We start from the raw sequence: 18,538 nt of genomic DNA, 5'->3' as shown, positions 1-18,538 counted from the left end.
GTATTGAAAGGAATAAACCCAGCACTGCAAGAGAAATGGAGGGAGACAGAAAAAATTGAATCCAAAACATTCTTGTCATTTCCCCAAGTGACTTTTTCTTGCCTTTTTTAGCAGGGAAAAATTACTTTTTTGTGTTGTTATAAAAATAATACATGTGCATTAAAAATTTTTTTAAATATTATACCTAAGTATTAACAATGAAAAAGTTCAAATTCCCATCATCTTAATAATTATTAACATTTGTTGATCATCCTTATATAAGTCATTTATGCGTGTATACACACATAGACCTCTATCTATGTCATTTAACAAAACCAGAATTACATCATGCATGCTTTCTCCCTGGATGCTTTTTTAAAATAATCAGAGTATTTTCCCTCTTTATCCCCCACCCCCCCCCCTCTTTCCCAAGTAACCGATGTTGACCACTTGGTTCATACACTTCTTCAGGCTCATGTAATCACAGGAGAATACAGATGCACACATACACACAGCCCATGTTCCACTTTTAGCAATTGTCTTTGCAATGGCCCTTACAGTCCGATTTTCCCGTTAAGGATTGCACATGCACTTATACAGGGGGACCCGTGGGTACCCTTCCATATGGAACAGCCTCCCCCCCTTTCTTTTAGTGTTTTGCTTTTGACATTTTAGAGGAGTATAGGCCGTGTATTTTGTACAGTGTTGCTAAGTTTGGGTTCGCCTGGCATCTCTTCCCAGTGAAATCCAGGACAGTCTCTCAGCAGGTTTCGGCCACGTGCATACATGCAGGCAGCATGGCTGAAACCACGAGACAGTCACCTGGGCCTGCAGTGCCGCTCGCTCCAGTGAGAGCAGGTGTGTTTGAAGAGGCAAGTCCATGCCGCTGCCAGCTGCAGGTGCCGCGTAAATCTGGAATGTGCCTGGAGCCCGAGCCACAGCTGACACCCAGAGACAGACACTTGTTAATTAAGAGGCAAAAAAAAAAAAAAAAAAAGGTATGCACTCAATTTTCAAGAAGCAAAAATTACCAAGAGGCACAAGGCTCTCAAACTATTTTGCTGATGACTTGTCAAACGCGCACCGGAGCAGGAAACATGATGGTACAAGGAGCTGCTTCCTACCAGCAATGAGCAACAGCTCTGCTAAAATTACACAGAGCAGGAGGCCCGAGAGCCCCCCCACTGAGTTCCGAGTCTGGCTGCAAAGGTGGGAGCCCGCCCCTGTTTCCAGAACGCCTCCGTCTGCATAGTCAGCACCCACCTGCTCGGCCAAGGACGTGAGCAGAAGAACAAAGAAACACTTATCTCAACTAGAAATGCTGCTCAGTCAGAAAGAATTCCGAAAGAATTCAAAGTGGATTTCAGAAACCTCTTGTCTCCTCTGTAAAGAATGGATTTCAAGAAACGTCTTATGCTCCTGCTGAACAAAAGCTAGGCCCTGAAACAACTTGTGTGTGATGTTGTCATTTGTTCTCAGAATACATGGAAACCAGGGCCAAGAACAGACTTTTCCTGGCATCCTCGGCATTTCTGGGAGACAGCAACCTCACCGAGTGAGTAACTGAAACCCACTTCCCTCAAAGGTGGGTTGTCTCTGGAAGTGCCTGGTAACCAGTAAATTCATACGCAGGTGTTAGTTGCATTCTTATTTTCCCTTTTCTCAGAAGTTTCCACTGTTCGTGTCATTTTCTTTCAAAAGAAAACTGAGACCTTTATAAGAGTTTCTACTTGTGAGGGTTTCTCCTGGGGGTCAGTAGACAGATTGCTAATTCCTAAAATCATGTTCTTATTCTCCCACAAACCTCTGCTACATATTAGTAGAATCTGAAGATTATTCTATTTGGAGTATAAAAATATCATAGGTTTTCTTAATTAAAGATAATGCAATAGGGGTATAAATATATTTTCTAGAAATTTTCATTTTTATAACTTTCTATTGTTCCTATAATATTTCACCATAAGAGACATTTTAATTTGTTTTGGTACAGACTTCTTTCTGAGTTTAAAATTATTTCAAAACATAGCATAGTAAGTTACACTTTAGTTATCGTACATCTTTTTGGGAACACCATAGGTATAAGTTTTATTAATGAGCTGGGATTGCTTCCAACTTTCCTATTTTGCTCATTTAGATACATTGAGAAAAAAATCAGGTCGTACATTTAAAAAAGATTTTTTTATCCTCGACCAAGAAAAAAAAATTTTATTGCTTTGAGGGAGGGAGGGAGATGACACTGGGTATGTGCCCTGACTGGGAATCGAACCTGTAACCCTTCAGTTTATGGGACAATGCTTCAAGAGAGCCAGGGCAGGGCATGTCATACGTTACTGCATTACTCATACAGTGCATTTGAGAGGAGTATCAGTAAAGTGATGTTGTGTCTTTCTCAGCATCAGGTCAAAAGGCCTGTGATGTTGGTTTGTCCCAATATTTGTGATGTTCATTTCTATCATTAGTGTAAGATTATTCTACCAGGATTTCCCAATGGATTCTTTCGCCTTGTTGTTAATAATTACAAAGACCCTGGCTGCTGTAGCTTAGTGGACTGAGTGTGGGCTGTGAACCAAAGCATTGCAGGTTTGATTCCCAGTCAGGTCACATGCCTGGGTTGCAGGCCATGACCCCCAGCAACTGCACATTGATGCTTTTCTCTCTCTCTCTCTCTCTCTCTCTCTCTCTCTCTCTCTCCCTTCCCTCTCTAAAAACAAATAAAATCTTAAAAAAATAATTACAAAGAATGTAAATATCTTGTTCTTCATCAAACTCTTACCCACTCATTTAAGTATCTATTGGTGATTTTTTAATCCTTCTTTCCTCCTTCCCTTCCTCCCTCTCTTCCTTCCTTCCTTCCTCCTCTCCTTCCTTCCTCATTCTCTCTCTCTGGCCTTCCCCTCTCTTCCTCTTTCCTCCTGTCCCCCCACCCATTCTCCGCATGCTATGGTAAGGAAAAACTTCCTTTTTTTCTCATTTATATCTCTATTCACTGTCTTGTTTATATTAATTTGGTCTCATAGACATTTATGATATCAATGGGCTATAATCTACTATTATAAATAGTTATTTTGATATTTAAATTGTCCCAGAGTTGGCCAGCGGGAGCCCCTTCCAGCTAATCCCTGTCACGTGACGTGACCCAATCACCCAGGAGCACCTGCTTCCCTACCGCCTGACCCAAAGGGCGTCCCAGGCCCCTCCTGGGCTTTCCCTGTCCCAGCCCTGCAGTCTGTCCCTTCTCCAAGGGGGCCTGTGTCCTTTCAGTGGAAAATGTATATGTTTATTTCTATCTATTTCTGTCTTTATGAGCACATGTTTTTTTGCCCCCACGGATCAGTGAGACTGCCGAAGGAACGTAAGCCGCTCTGGTGGTGCACCGTGGCCCAGAAAACACCCACAGGCAAAGAGCTGACCCGATTCCAGTGCTCGCCCCATTTTCTGCCTGCTGTCCAACATCCCAGACGGGCGACTGATACCTTTTGACTCGTTTTTTAACCACTGAAGGAGAGAAGGTTAGTTAGGTACCAGTTATTCTGCCACGCCACAAGGTGAAAATCTAATGGCAGATTTGCATTATTGTTCTGTGGGTTCCTGCTCGGTTGCATCCTATGAGGGACACGAATGCAGCCCCAGGCTGTCATTTCACCCCTGGCTCAGAGACCCCTCAGACCACCATGCTCTGTGCCCCCCAGGAGAGTGCTCTGACGCTGACTCGACTTCTCCACCTCCGGCCTTCCCCCGAGATCTCCCACTCAGAGGAGGTCATGCTGGCTTCCTGTCTGGATCTCAGGAGGTCATGGGTTAGCTCATCCCCAAGTCCCAGCCGTGTACGGTCGCAGTCAGGAGTAGAAGCTAAGGAGTGGACGTTGAATAAATCAGGAGGGGATGAGACAGATTTATTCAAAACTCAATGTCATTACAGTCCCTCTGTGGATCCGTCAGGGAGGGATATTTGTTGAGCATCCTTTAATACAGAAAGTAAATTTATATTTTTTTATCCAATGCACATTCACATGAAACTCCTGGTCAATATTCCTTTTCTCTTTTTTTTTTCCAAGATTTTATTTATTTACTTTTAGAGAGGGAAGGGAGAGAGAGAGAGAGAGAGGGAGAGAAGCATCAATGTGCGGTTGCTGGGGGTCATGGCCTGCAACCCAGGCATGTACCCTGACTGGGAATCGAACCTGCGACACTTTGGTTCACAGCCTGAGCTCAATCCACTGAGCTACGCCAGCCAGGGCTCAATATTCCTTTTCTTATGGAGACCTGTGACTAATACTTGAATCTGTTCATACTTCCATTTAAAGATAAAGTTTGAGCAGACTGGGACTTAGATTTGTGTCCTGTAATCCCCTCCCCATCATCTAGGGCAAAAGTCTAGGGTGAATGTGGGCGATGACGATGAGCCAGCCGCAGCCACAGCCACGTGGAGCGCCGGTGAGGAGGTGGACCAATGGCGCTCTCCACACTGCGCTCACCTAGGCCTCTTGTGCTGCTCGGAGGAGACAGGTACGGTGCGTTCACGGAAGCCATGGGTGTTTTGATAGTGAAAAGAATTAAAATTTGAAACATTGCCCATTAGTGGGAAACTAGATCAACTGTAGATTACTCCGACAGTACCATACTATACAGAGTGAAGTAGAAAAATGGAAACTATAAGAATAAATATATACATTTCAAAAATGATGTGGAATAAAAAACTTGCTAAAGGTTACCTACATAGATTATGTTTTTATGTGAATTATAACAGGGGATATTTTTGTGGTTATATACACATAGGCTAAATTTCAAAAAAATTCAAGGGATGCCAAACAGAAAATTCAGGATATTTGTTCTCTCTGAAAAAGGAGGAGGAAAGAAGAAAAAGGACATCCAGAGCTTAAGCCGTATGGCCGACACAGGAAAGACTGTTACATTTTAACATCCAAACTTTTTCATAACTCTGCAATATTTCTTCATAGATTTTGAAGAACACAGGACCATCTTTTCACTTCCATGCCAGATCAGGTTAGAAAGGAATGCAAGCATTTTCAAACAATATATTTTCTCAGATTTTAAAAAATCTACCCTTCAGAAGCCACCCCGTGTAAGAGAGTTTTCCTTCTGACGTTTCCTGTTCTGAGGTTTGGGAGTCCCTTCCCAGACTGCCCCTGCGCTGGGGAACCAGGGCCGCATTCACATCCTGAGATACGGAGCAGCGATTCTGTAGGCAGGGTGATTACTGAGGGTCAGCAAATACGAGAGCCGTGGGACACGGGGTGGGAGGAACACCTGGAAAAGAGAGAGGACACGTGTGACTCACTAGGAAAGCGTCAGCAGGGTAGAGTGCCCAGTCGCATGTTAATGTTTTCCGGGCCCCGAGGTGGCTCTGTTCACGCGTGAAGCCATCGCCACGGGAAAAACTGAATCACGTTGCCTGATCTCAATCAGCTCTTCTCTGTTAAACATTCACTACCCTCCCGGCTAAAGGGAGAGTGGCTAATAAAAATCCCATTGTCTTACCTCTGGTATTTGAACAGTGAAACCAGTATGTCTAGATTCACGGAGGTGTTGGGTGAGCTTGAGGCAACATTTTGAAAAAGCTCTTGTAGGCTGGAAAAAAAAAAAAGAGTATGGAAGGGGGGAAACTGGGAAGAAAGAAAAGCAGACAAAAGGAGTCTATACGATCTGAAAAATGTCAAGTTTGAACCTGAGAAGTCTTGGGTACCCGAGGTAAATTCGAGTCATGGTGGTGAGCCATATCTCACCTACCCATCCTCCGAGTCCCAGGTGCGCGCTGTACACAAGGAGATGCAGAGATGCGGGAGGACCAGTCCCCGATGTCAGGTGTAGCGACCGGAAGGTGGCCACGAACTGCCCACAGGCAGAGTGGAAGAATCGCCACGAGGACGGCGCACATAACAGAGCCCGGGGCCAGGCTGCAGGAGTAACCCTTGGTGTACGTGCCGCTGGCGTGGGCACCAGGATAGCCAACCGTGGGCAGTCTCACGGGGGACCTTTGCTCAAACTCTACTCACCCTCAATTCAAGGTATAAAAAGAAAGATTCAAAGCCAAGGATGAAAGGCCAGTACCATAGCATTGTTTAAATATTTGAAAAAAATGGCATGAATGAAGCATCATTTTTTAAAATATATGTGTCGTTGGCTGAAGTATGTTCCCTGCACCCTCAAAGTCCCTGGGTTCAAATCCTAGTCCCCAGTAACTCAGAATGTGACTGTATTTGGAGATGAGGTCTTTTTTTAAAAGATTTTATTTATTTACTTTTACAGAGATGGGAAGGGAGGAAGAGAGGGAGAGAAACATCAGTGTGTGAGAGATACATCGATTGGTTGCCTCTTATGTGCCCTCAACCAGGGACCTGGCCTGCAACCCAGGCAGGTGCCCTGACTGAGAATTGAACCGGCAGCCTTTCAGTTTACAGGATGGTACCCAATCCACTCAGCCACAGCAGTCAGGCCCAGAGATGTGGCTCCTAATCACCGTGGGCCCTGTCTGTCCTCACAGACATACACACAGGAAGGTAATGTGGAGATGCAGGGAAAAGATGCCGGTCTCCGAGATGAGGAGAGAGGCCTCAGGCAAGACCAGCCTTATGGGTACCTTGACCTCAGATTTCGAGCCTCCAAGCCTTTGAAAATATAAATTTGTGTCATTCAAGCCACCATTCTGTGGCACTTTGTTATGGCAACACTAGCAAACTAATTCAATATGCTACACCTAAAATGATGGTAAAAACAATAGTTAAGCCATATTATTGAGGGTTTTTTTAAAGATCTTATTTATATATTTTTTGACAGAGGGGAAGGGAGACAGAAAGAGAGGAAGAGAAACATCAATGTGTGGTTACCTGTCCTCTACTGGGGACCTGGCTTGCTACCCAGGCACGTGCCCTGGCTGGGAATCGAACCAGCAACCCTTTGGTTTTGAGGCTGGTACTCAATCCTTGAGCCACACCGGTCAGAGCCACGTTATAGAGTTTTAAAAAGTATGCTATGCAATGCATGTAAAGAATGGTCCAATTTTTATAAAATCAGGGCACTATATCCATAAATGTAGATAACAAATGTCATCGGTGATGTTTTGTGCGATTTAAAAAATTTTCTCCATGAGGCTTTTCTGCATCAGTCCGTTATTTGAATAAGCATGGGAGGGGACAGAGTCAGGTGGGAATACATATATAGAGCAAGAAAAGAATGTAGCTCAGGGCAGAGCCTTGGGGAGTGCTGGTATTTAAGGGACAGGGGTGGGAGCGAGCAGAATCAACTGGGAAGGATCGGTGAGGGAGGAGAAGTCCGTGGTGCAACTCCGAAGGAGCCGGGGAAGCGCCAGGTTTCCGCGGGAACAGGGCGCTCACCGGCGTCAGCCACTGCAGAGCTGCGTGGAGAGGTCTGGCAGGAACACGCAGCATCGGAAGCGGGTGGTGGAGCGCTGTCCTCTGGGAGCCCTTTGAAGGAGTGGTGGGGCCAGTTTCTGAGGGTTTCAGGAAAGAATGGGCAGCAAAGAAGGAGGGCAGCCAAGCCAGGAATAGTGAAGAGAACTGCAGACGGTCAGGTCCTTGAGCACACTGTCATCCTCATACTAAGAATAGCCTGAATACAAGCCTGGGGATTTGGAGATGCCAGTTACCCTAGAAACCCAAGCAAGGGTGCCTTAGCAACGTGTACCGGGCTGCTGTGTTCTGCGTGGTACCCAAGATGTTTCTGGAGCCATTCTAGTGTAATCTGCCCAGTAATTAGCCTCTAAGTCTTTCCTTAATGGGAACGATGTTTCTGTAAACCGAAGGACTTAACAGTGAAATCACCAGGACAAGAAAGGCAACAGCCAGCACAGTCTGTTACTAGACAGCTTCCATAAGGGGACTAAAAAAGTGTTTGTAAACGCATCGGATGACATGCAACATGTTTTCTTTCATGGTTTCCTTACCCTCAGCCAGGTTCTCTTGGGAGGAGGATGCTCAAGAAATAGAAGGAGACAGAAGGAGAGAGAGAGGGAGAAGGTCCGGGAAGTGTGCCGGGCACCATTCTCTTCCTTCATCCTGGCCAGGCAGCGCTGGGGGGGCCCGCGGTCAATGTTATCAATAGATACGCACACACTCACCCATCCGTGTACCGGAGTACCACGTCCGCAGCAGCACACTGCCCGCTGTACTTGGATTATTCACGCTTTGCACAATGAGGGAGGTACTGTTACCGTCCCCATTTTCTAGCTGAGAAAACTGAGACTTAGAAGGAGTTATGTTGTTTGAAATTGGAGCCTGCTTGGTGTACAGTCCCTCCCTGGCTACCGCAGAAGGCGCAGAGCGACTGTCCCCATTCCATCGCTGGTTGAGGACCTCGCGCCCTGATAACACACATGGGGCACACGCAGAGGTACCAGCACCTCCAAGAAGGGTGGGAATGCGGGAGAGGAGCCAGGTGTTCCCTCCAGGTGGGGGGCCACCAGAAGGTTTCTTAAAGGAGCTAGTTTCAAACTCTGGCTTTGAAGGCTAGGAAGAGTTTTAATAAGGGGAGGTTCCTTTTGCCACAAGATGAAGGAAGCATCATGTATTTTTTTTTTTTTTTACTTTTCTCTGTGTTCTTCCTTCCCAGCTCTTCTGAAGCTGTCCTTGAACAGCAAGGCATCTTTAGCACCACCATCCCTTTATCTCGGTCATCTGTATGTCCGTCAGAATGTGGAAACTCCCTGGCAATAGCCGGCAGAGCTGGGCATGCTCAGAGGCTCAGATGCCAGCACAGGCCGTCATCGCTGAGCGGCGGCGGCCAGGGTGACCTGGTCATCGTGACTTCAGTGAAGGACAACGATAGCCAATGTCCTTCTGCTGGGCAGCTCTGACTGCCGTGCCCACCAGCTTGCAGGAGGGGCTTGGTCTGAGGCAACCAGAGCTCACCCTGGAGGCTTTTCCAGGCACAGCACTGTCCCAGGTTGGAAGTGTTGTCTGAATTCACCTTTATTTGCTGTCTGTAATGCATTCTCAAGCTCTTTGTCTCTTTAAAGCTGGAGGATGGAGGAAGTGAGTGAGAGGTCAGTTTCACACCCAGGAGCCAGTGGCCACTCCGGCTCTGACTCAATGAGCATTTGTCTGGCGTTTTCGCAGCACCTTCTAGCATCCACATCTGACCTGTGTCCTCCAAATCTGTCTCTGATTGGCTGAGCTGCTTTACCAGAAAGCAGACAGTCATTGTTAAAAAAAAAATCTGTTTTTAAAGGGTTAAAAACACTTTTTACTTGCTCACCATCAGACATCTGTAACTCCAGAATCTGACCATACAGCGATCAGAGAGGAAGGGGTTGCATTTTAAAAAGGGTCTGCGCAGTGAGCGGTTGCTGGACCCCTGTGGAAAACGAGTCGAAGATACTGAAGAAAAATTACAGAGTCATTCGCTCTCCCCAAAGACAAATAGATTGAGAAGAAAAGCTGTGAGAATCAGGTGATCACAGTCTGCGGAAAGAAACCGTAGGAAAGAAACCGTAACACCTTCAGGAAAAAGCTCTCAGGCCAGCAGTGTAAACCTTTGATCACAGTGCCAGGTTCTCACATGGGAACTTACAGAAAAGGCTTGAGATGTTTCAAAACCTTATTCAAACACACGCAGGCTATGAGGAACTATCCCCTCATATTCAGAAGTGGAGTTTAGTTTTAAGAATAGTTTAGATGACATAATTGGGGAAAAAAACTTATCTCTAGAATTAGGGTCAACAAACAAGATACTAAAATGATTTAACTAAATATTCCCAGCGCAGGATGGACATCACAGGGAAGGGACCACTCACGTCCACTCCCCGGTAGTCTGGCCAAAGAACGCGGCGAGGAATGCTGCGAAACCGAAGCAGCTGAATCGTCACGCATTTCCCCTGTCATTCCACATTATTTTTAAAGCTAGACACCTAAAGTGCCGTTTCTTCCCAGTTTAAAAATAATGCTATTTCCATTATTGTTTCCTGTGGAAACCGTTTCCCTAGGCACGGTGATGCCATCTCTGAACAGGGACTTGTTTGCCGGTTGCCTGTGGGTGACTCAGAGGCGTCTTTTGCGCCACCGGATCCTTCGAGGCTGACCCCTGCCCGTTGGGGAATCATCCGATGCTGCCGCAGCCACGCTCCCAGCGGCTAAGCTGCCAAGGAAAGCCATTCTGTTCCCCGGAATCAGTGTGAGGAACTTCAAGTCCTCAGGGACTAATGGAAAGTTACAGAAGCTGGGACCAAGTCGTCAGACTCTCCAAATCTGCCTGAGGTCAAATGCCGAATCAAGCAGTGAGACGCCACAAACACAGAAGCGTCCGGAGATAGAAGGAAGGGCCCCTTTGCATAAGGCATGTTTCTGACAACGTGGTGTTCTTCTCTAAACACTGAAGAACGGGAAACCTCTGCTGGCACTTATGAATAGCTGGTATCAGACTAGCTCTCCTGAAACAACAACAACAACAACAACAACAGCAACAACAACAACAACAAAAACCCATCTATAAAAATACCCCCTCCAAATCATGAAGCTATTAAAACAGTAACCAAAGCAAGCAGGACTTAAAAGGTCAAGGTCTGGAGAGAAATAAAATGCATTGAAGTGAGCCAGACAGTTCAGATGCAGATAGAGAGAGAGAGAGAGAGAGAGAGAGAGAGAGAGAGAGTCAGATACACAAAGAGAGGGAGACAGACACAGAAATCGTTCAGTGCTGCAAGAGTCTCAACGGCCTGAGGAGATGAAAGTAGACCTCAGGGCTATGGAACAGAAAGGATTTGCAGGGCCAGTATCCTGGAAAAGTGAGCCCCACATTCCCTGTGCAGTGTCCCTTCAAGCCACTGACCTATTTTTAAAGTAAGGAGACATAGTCCAATAGGTAGAAAGCAAGCAACGGTATTACTGAAGTTTTTAATGGTCTTGTGGTGCTGGGAAGACAGAACCTGGGGTTCAGGATCCTCCAAAAAAGGAGTCCCAGTGTACACTCCAGACTTTCAGCGGAGACCACGGAAGGGCCACCCCCTGGAGTGAGGGCGGCAGGACTCGGGGCCCTTGTACCACCTGGAACGCAGCTCCAGTCTGCTGAGTTCCTGATCGGATCCAGGTGATCTGCTCATCAGAATGTAGTTAAACCCCCTCTGTAGGATGGTGATCATCACCTAGACTCTCTGGAATTTATTGTACACAATGTGGGTCATTCAGTCCACATTACCAGGCATGACAGAAAATCTGACCAATGACCAAAATTCAAGAGAGAAAAAAAACCCAAGATAACAGAAAGGAAAACACAGGTGACCCAGACATTGAGGTTCTCAAACTCAAACTTTAAAAAAAACTATGACTGAAACGGTCATAGAAATAGATTGAAATACCAGGTGGGGCACAGGTAGGTTTATAATTGTTCATATAGAAGACAATAGAATAATTAATTATTAATAATACAAGAATAAACTCTGTGTTTTACATACTCACAACTGTAACCCCATTTTCCCCCTGCCTTGTATGGAGGATTTCACCAAGAACTGGAATCTATTTAAAAAGTATTATTAAATCACAATTCTAGAACTGAAAAGAAAAATACCTGAATTGAGAATTCGAAAACTAGATTTACTGGTAGGTGAAAAGCAGAAGAGAGAATTAGCGAACTGGAAGATGAGTTCAAAAATCTAAACTGAAGCACAGAAGAAAAAAAGTGTATGAAAGTGGAGAAAAGAGTGGAAGAGACATAGGAGATTATGAGACGTATGGAAAGTAGTGATGTAGTTGAATTAACATTCCAGGAGAGGAGAAACAACGGGGCAGAAACTATTTCCCAAAAGTAACAAAAGACATCAAGCCACAGATCCAAGAAATCCTGACCCCTAAGCAAGATACACAGAAAAGTAAACCAGGCCCAGGCACATCCTAAGACCGATGAAAATCAGACTTAAAGTGGAGGAAGTCTTACCAGTAAATTGAGAAAAAAGACATGTGACCCTCAAAGGGGCAACAATAACGCAACTCTGATGCAAGCACTGTACTTCTTGTATATATGTAGCAAAAATATTAGAAAATGGAGCTTAAAAGACAAGACCATTACAATAACAGCAAAACTCATCAGATAGATTGGGATAAATCAAATGGAAGATGTACCAGTTCTTTCCACTGAACACTCCAAAATGTAACCGAGAGAATTTTAAGCAGACCTAAATAAGTGAAAGAATATATCAAGTACACAGATTAGGAGACCCAATATTTTAAGGGCTAATGCTATCAAATCAGTCCGTAGATTCAATGCCATCCCCCCACGCATGCAAAAGTGCCTGTAGGCTTCTGACTATTAGAAACTGACAACTTGTTTTTAAATTTTATCTGGAAATGTGAAGGGCAAGAAAAGTGAAAAAAATATCTTGATGAAGAAAAAGTTGTATAAGATGTGCTACCAGATATTAAGATTTTTATAAAGGTAAGTTTAATAACTGTGGTATTGGTGGAAAAGAAATAACTAGATTACTGGTATATAACAGAGTTCAGAAAAAACAGTAGTCCTTCTGACAAATGGTGGTGGATTAATATGGAAAAAAATTAACCCAAATCCCCGACTTGCATGCCCAGATCAACTCCAGAAGGACACAGACCTGGATGTGAAAGGTGAAACAATACAGCTCCCAGAAGGTCACCAGGACGATGTCTTCACAGCCCAGAGTAAGCAGAGTTCTTACACAGGACATAAAAAAGCACTAGGTATAAAGGAAAAGGTGGAAAATTGGACTTTATTAAAATTAAGAATTTCCATTTACTAAAACACCATTAAATAATGAAAATAATGAAAAAGCAAGTGACAAGCTGTAAGGAAACATAAATAATGAATACATGTATGTATGTGTTGAAAAGGGAGAGAATCCCATTAATAAATGGACAAAATATTTGAATGAACTCTTGCAGAGAGCATCGTGCTTGCTTCATCATGGCCAGCTCTGAGACGCCAGTCGTCCCCCTGGGTGTCCATGCAAGCCAGCTGGTTCCTACTGGGCACCCACCACATTCACACCACACTTGTCCTTGGCCTTGTGACTGGTCTGTAATTTGGAGATGCTGCGTGTAGTTCGTGTCTCCAGGTGTGCGGGTGACTGAGATGTGGCCGGTGTGCCATTCCTACAGCCCTGACTCCTCTCCTTGGGCGCCACCTCACTCCTTGGCTCAGAATGTGCTGCTCCACTTCTAACTGCTGCCAGCCAGGTGAGTGCACCTGCTGCCGTGTCCTGTCAGGCCCCCGATCTATGCACCATGGAAAGCTGAGCAATGCCCATCACCTTTAAAGTACAGATTGTAGCTCCTTTAGACCAGTTACCACATGAATCTGGGGCAGAGTTAAGTGATAATGGTGTCTCCATAGCTCTGGACAAAGAGTAATAGCTAATTTTACTCTATGACCTGGAGTCTTTTTTTTTTTTTTAAGATTTTATTTATTTCTTTTTAGAGAGGGGGGAAGGGAGGGATACAGAAAGGGAGAGAAATATCCATGTTCGAGAGATACATCGATTGGTTGCCTGTCACATGCTCCTAACATACTCCCGCAACCCAGGCATGTGCTGTGACTGGGAATCAACCAGCAACCCTTCACTGTGCAGGCTGGCGCTCAGCCCACTGAGCCACACTGGCTAGGGTGCACCTGGGTTCTGACCTGAGCGAGAGCATGGAGTGGGCAAGTGCGGGGGTGGGGAGAGATACCTGGGGCTCCGTCAGCTCCGCTCTGGCTCCATCCAATGCTGGCCTCTGTCTCTGAACACACCTCTTCTTAGGAAGAGCGAGTATGGCTTTCTGTCCCCGAAGCAGAGCCAGCCCTCCTTCTGGCCTTGTAAACAGAGCAAGTCCCTGGTCTCTCCTAGAGAGGCAGCAGCACGTCCCTCTGCCTGTCCCCAGGGACAGGTGGGCGGCCCCTCCCCTAGTCTTGTGAAGCCACAGGGATCCCTGAGTCTCTTGGGCCAAAGCTATAGGGAACCACGGAGCAGGAAGTCACCCCAGATTTTCAAACTGCATTTTCCCTGTGCCTCCAAGTTCCAATCACAACTCTTAGTCTACTTATACATCCAGTAAAACAGGAATAATTAATTTTGCTTTTTCTTTCAGTAATGACCAATTATATCTAGTTGAACAGATTAAACTCCCTTAAACAATCACTGCCATTTACATCTCGGTTAATTAAATTCCCTCAAATATGTAAGACTACAGTTATAAATGTAATATATTCACTTTTCTTTTGAATTCCTTCAAATGCCTCTCCTAGGCGGTAAAGCCTTTCTCAGTAGTTAAATAACTGTAATAAATCTAATAAATTAAACTCCAAATACTATGACTCTCAAGTTCATTTAAATATTCCAATTTGTTGATAAATTTAATCAGTTTTGTACTTAATTTAAACCACGAGCCTAAAACCATTTGCTTAATTACACATTGTAAATTGGAATCACAAGGCTAGTCTGTCTTTGTTCTAACACATTCGGCTCTGTCAGAAACAGTGAAACCCAAATATGGGCCAACTTCAGTGCTCCAGCGTTGCCCATCTCGAACAATTCGGTTCTCCGCCAAGTTGTTCTCAGGGAAAAAAAAATGTCTCGGTTGTCCAATACAACTTCAGTTCTTGACCTGACAATCGCTCATGCTGATACCTGTATACTCACATTTCGCCAGTGATTTCTACTGTTTTCCTGAACTACACAAAAGGCTGAGTTTTAAGCGTTCATTTACTTCAATACCTTCGTGCCTGATTCCAAACTTTCCAAATGGGCTGGAAATACAGTTCACCCACTGAGGGAATAATCTCATCACCCCCCCAAAACCTGGGTTGTCTTTTCAGGTGTTGGGATCACTTACCGGCCAGGCAGCCGAGTCCTGGAGGAGAGCGCACCCGTGTGAGCCTGCATTTGCCCCGGGGATCCTACCTGCACCAGGGGGGACCCGTGGCCTTTATTGTCCTTAGACACAAGTTACTCCAGGCCCTCACCTTGCAGAGGGTACGAATCCTGAAGATGCCTGGGATTGGGTGGTAGCATGACCCAATCTTCGAAAACGTCCTTCGACTTCCTGCCTGACGGGGTGTGTTGGGACCTGAGCCCCCGTGAAGTTTCCGGGGAACTTTCTCTAGTCCCTCACCACCTGCTTGGAGCTGAATCCTGTCCGTCTTCCTACATGGCCGGGCCACAGATCTTACAGACATTTAAATCTGATTGGTTCTGCACACGTGCCACACCGCCGCCTGGTTTTCTGTCATTGCGCTGCTTCCGCCATGTCCCTCACAGGGCGCCCTGCTGGGACCTTCTCTCACGGGCTGCTGGCCTCAGTCCTGCAGACCAGAAGCGGCAACCGCTCTCTGTGTCCAAACATGCCTCCAAACCACAGCTCTGAAAGTACTAAGTGCGCTTCCCATGAACGAAGGTGACCACAAGGTGATTGGCTGGAAGGATGTAAGTTACAAGCACCCATCGTAGCAGATGCCAGCCATGCGTTCACTTCACAGACATTGCTGAGCACATACCCTGTGCCAGGGGAGGGTGGATACGGCGATGAACAAGACCTACCAAGTTCCTCCCATCGTTCCATCGCCCCAGGGAGAGAAACCAGACACTGTTGCACAACTACCCCCACTCCCCTGAGTCGTCTGTCAGACCCACAGTCCTCCTGTGGCTGAGGACCCCGGCAGCTGCCCTCTGCACCCAGGGCATCTGTGCCATATCTGCTGCCAGTCCCCACAGTCACCCTCCGGAGGCAGAAGCCGCCCTCGCTGCTGTGTGGCCTGGAACAAGAGATGGCCAACTCTGCCCTGGCTGGTGTAGCTCAGTGGATTGAGAGCGGGCTGCGAACCAAAGTGTCGCAGGTTCGGTTCCCAGTCAGGGTACATGCCTGGGTTGCAGGCCATGAGCCCCAGCAACTGCATATTGATGTCTCTCTCTCTCTCCCTCCCTTCCCTCTCTAAAAATAAATAAATAAAATCTTAAAATAAAAAAGAGATGGCCAACTCTACGGACGACAGCTTCCTCCCGGGTCAGATGGGGTATAGGACCTTCCGGACAGCTGTGGGGATGAAATGAGCTTGGGCAGATAAAGCACATGGCTCAGTGCCCGGCAGTGAGCGGGGGCTTGATAAATGGTGGTACCGTCTCCAATACGTGCATTTTTAGTTTTAGGTAGATGACCCATCAGCTCGGCCACCACAGGCTGCAGGGCTTAAACAAGGGAAATGCATTTCTCCTTGTTCTAGAAGCTGGAAGACTGGCAGTCCAAGGTCAAGGTGCCAGCGTGGTGGAGTTCTGGTGCGGGCTCCCTTCCCGGCTCGCACACAGCCACCACCCCCTGGGTCCTCCAGTGGCGGGAGCCTCTTCCTCCTCTGACAGGGACACTGATCCCATCCTGAGGGCCCCGCCCCCAGGATCTCACCTCACCGGAATTAGGTCCCAAAGCCGCCCCTCCGCGCGCCATCACGCTGGGAGGCGGGGCTCCAGCACGTGAGGTTTAGGGGGACACAAACGTTCAGTCCACAGCAGTGTGTTCTTCTAAAATTTCTCTGGGGTTGACCCTTTTTTTTTTAACCTCTTGGAAATGACACGTTCCCGGCAGCACTCATGGCTGGACGTGAGGTGGCAGAGCTAACCCGTTGTCCCAACCATCCTCCAAAGAACAGAGGGACTCCATACAGAGGAGCGGGAGTGTGTTATCTCCTCGCAAAGAACAAAGCATTCCTTCGGGGAGTGAGCTGGGCATTCTCCAGCTCAGATCCTCCTGGTGCCCTCAGGTCCTTTCCCCGCCTTCCCTGCCTTTCCCTGAGCCCCCGAGAGCTGTGTGAGGTCCCTTCAGCAGACTCTGATTAGGGTGTGGCCCACTGGAGGCGCTGGGGCACACAGGAGAGCGGGATGCAGGGAAGTCTTTCCCTCCTCTTTCTGCTTCGGTGTCCGCGTCTGGGGGTGGCAACGTCCTTACAGGCTCCACCTCCCACCACAGACAGCGAGTGCCTCCTGCCTGACCCCCGGTCTCCCTGGGGCCCCACCCCCTTCGCACCAGGGTTGATGATGGTTTCCCACCCCTGTAGCCTCTGCCTTGACCTCTCTCATTGGTCCCTGTGGCCCTGCCCGCTCCTCTGTAAGGAGTCCCTCAGTTAAAAACAATCTTCTGTTGAAGCACCCGGGACCGTTTCCATCTCCTGCTGGGCCCCTGGTTGATAGATATGCTTACCATAAATGTTCCCACCCAACCTGCCTCCCTATCATCCGTCACGCTCTTAGCTTACAATATTTTCCATCATGAAAAAAGAAAACCCTGGAGAATCTGGCACACGTGGCTTTTGCAGGGTTATGCTGATAATTGCCTTAAGGGAAAGAGTTACTTTTCGTATTACTCAGAAGTGAGACTGAGAAATACATAAAGGAAATTCAGTCTTTGCTCATGGCTTGATGGATTAAGAAACGTGACAAATAGGAAGTCTGAAGCTGTCAGACAGGAATTCGCAGAATCGAGCTCTCCAAAGAGCACCTGCCGCTGCTTGCCGCCTGCTCACAGCTGCCTCCCAGAGAGCGGGGTGCTGATTGTTTTTTCACACGACTTCTGTTACCCCTCTGCCGACATTCAGGGGTGCCCATGAAACATCCCTTCCTCCCAAACCCCCCAAATCTTGGGAATCAGGGAAATCAAATTACTCTTGAAGAATTCAACTTACCCCTGGCTGGCGTAGCTCAGTGGGTTGAGCGCAGGCTGCGAAGCAAAGTGTTGCAGGTTTGATTCCCAGCCAGGGCACATGCTTGGGTTGCAGGCCATGACCCCCAGCAACCGCACATTGATGTTTCTCTCTCTCTCTATCTATCTCCCTCTCTCCCTCCCTTCCCTCTCTAAAAATAAATAAATAAAATCTTAAAAAAAAAAGAATTCAACTTTAAGTCACTTGTACTGATTTACCTGTACTGATGCAGAGATGCAAAGCCACCTTAGAAAGCAGAAGTCCCCTTAGACCTGGAAGCCTTGGCCTTAGCGTGGCTGACCATATTAAACTGCCTGGCGGGGGTGTCCGACCCGCGGCCTGTGGGCTTCATGCAGCCCAGGATGGCTGTGACTGTGGCCCAACACAAAATCGTCAATTTACTTAACGCATTACGAGATGTTTTGTGATTGCGCATCACGGTGTATTTAATATGTGGCCCAAGACAACTCTTCTTCCAGTGTGGCCCGGAGACGCCAGACGGTTGGAGTCCCCTGGCTGAAACACACACATGCCATTGGGAAGAGGCCAGCGAGAGGAGCTCTCCGCAGCAGACACCACCTGTGCTCAGAGAGCCAGCGTGCAGAGGAAGGGGCCCGAGGGACCGGGAAGGGTCCGGCATCCTCAGCGTGAGGCAGGCACCTCCGCGTGTCTCAGCCCGGTCCCACTCAATAGTCGATTCTTCTAATTCCCCGATCTCAACCCTGTGCTCATCCAGAAATATTTTCGCAGGAACGATTTTCGTATTTCAAAAGCAATGCGTGTTTATTACAGAAATTATTTAAAAATGTGGACTGAGCCCAGGGATGGTGTTACAGCCTCAATTTATCCCCCCGCCCCTGCCATTTCTCACACACACATAACTCCACAAGCATACAGAGAA

The sequence above is a fragment of the Phyllostomus hastatus genome, unplaced genomic scaffold (assembly GCF_019186645.2).
Source record: "Phyllostomus hastatus isolate PE091 unplaced genomic scaffold, TTU_PhHast_1.1 phas_contig_40, whole genome shotgun sequence".
Classification (NCBI taxonomy): Eukaryota; Metazoa; Chordata; class Mammalia; order Chiroptera; family Phyllostomidae; genus Phyllostomus; species Phyllostomus hastatus.
Note: the sequence above shows the minus strand (reverse complement) of the source record.